The sequence below is a fragment of the Sinocyclocheilus anshuiensis genome, unplaced genomic scaffold (genome assembly GCF_001515605.1).
Source record: "Sinocyclocheilus anshuiensis isolate Anshui unplaced genomic scaffold, SAMN03320099.WGS_v1.1 scaffold166, whole genome shotgun sequence".
In the NCBI taxonomy this organism is placed as follows: Eukaryota; Metazoa; Chordata; class Actinopteri; order Cypriniformes; family Cyprinidae; genus Sinocyclocheilus; species Sinocyclocheilus anshuiensis.
Window position 1 is genome coordinate 976,225 of NW_015546050.1, and position 1,186 is coordinate 977,410.

Consider the following 1,186-nt stretch of genomic DNA (forward strand, 5'->3'; position numbering starts at 1 on the left):
ATTTCACAATGCATTGTTATATTGTTGTTTTCTTTTTTATAATTACACAACAACATATTTAAAGCAGTGGTTCTCAACTTTGGCACACAAGATTTAAGGTCTACTTGCATGCAGGCTGTAGCTGATAAAACACACCTGAACTAATCAAGGTCTTTAGGAATAGGTGCTGAGTGCAAAGATCAACTGTTTTAAAGAATAATATAGCATTCCATTGTGGAATGAAGGTGTTATGTTTAAAGTATGACAACAACATGTAGCCTGTATTGATTTTACATCACACCTTTTACCTTCATTTTTGTTTCTTCTTTAGAAATTGCATAACTGCTATGCTGTGATTACATTTCCTGAAGATAACACTGTTGATGTTGTGCCTTCCACATGGCTCGATATAACAAGTGAGGTATTACCTATAATTCTTATCTAATACTTTTACAATTGTATGTGTGTCATTAGTCTGCAGTATATATAGCTTGTAGTAGGTGCATATCTTTTTAATTGTTGAAATGAAGCTCTTGTTCTAAATAGGCTGTATATTGCTATTGGCCATGTAAAAACTTTACGGCCAAGGTGAAACGAAGAGAGAGACCTGATACTACACTTTGGTCGAAGCATGTTGCGTCTATTCTGGTATATGCAGGTATAAAGGATCTGTTTGAGGTTTCTTATATTTTTGTTGTTTATGTTGATTGTCTTTTACCGATCTACTCTTTATTTCCAGACAGCTACGAAGAATCCAGGTGCAAAGCAAATCAAGCAACCATGACTTCAAACTTGGAGAGTGACGATGAAGATCATATTCATAGAAAAAGAAGACCACCAGCACGATACGTGAGAGCATTAGCTAGTGGCAAGTACAATCTTTTTGTTAATACACTATTATGACTCTACAAAGTTGCATTTATGTTTAATTTAAAACCATTTTATTGAGACTGGGTATGATTACCAAAACGTAAGTACAGATATCTGTATGTCAGAACTGAAGAAACTGGAACGAGCCATGTTTGTTCGACTGGACAAGTTGGACCAGAATCTTTCAGATATCAAGTCTTTGCTTTTAGGTCTTGTCCCACCACAAAGTGACTCTGATGACTTCCTGTTAAATCCTTGCCAGACCACAAATGATTTGGACGATTTGTGCGTCAAGTTAAAAGACCAAGAATACAAGAAGAAAACTGTAAGTTAATGA

General features: G+C 35.3%; 1 long non-coding RNA gene across 1 annotated transcript; it reads left to right on the plus strand.

Moving 5' to 3' along the window:
- Positions 1–358: 358 nt before the first annotated feature.
- LOC107699129 (uncharacterized) lies at positions 359–841 on the plus strand. Its single transcript, XR_001635419.1, has 3 exons — positions 359–400; positions 526–637; positions 719–841. It is a non-coding gene; the product is annotated as an uncharacterized LOC107699129 (long non-coding RNA).
- Positions 842–1,186: the final 345 nt, after the last annotated feature.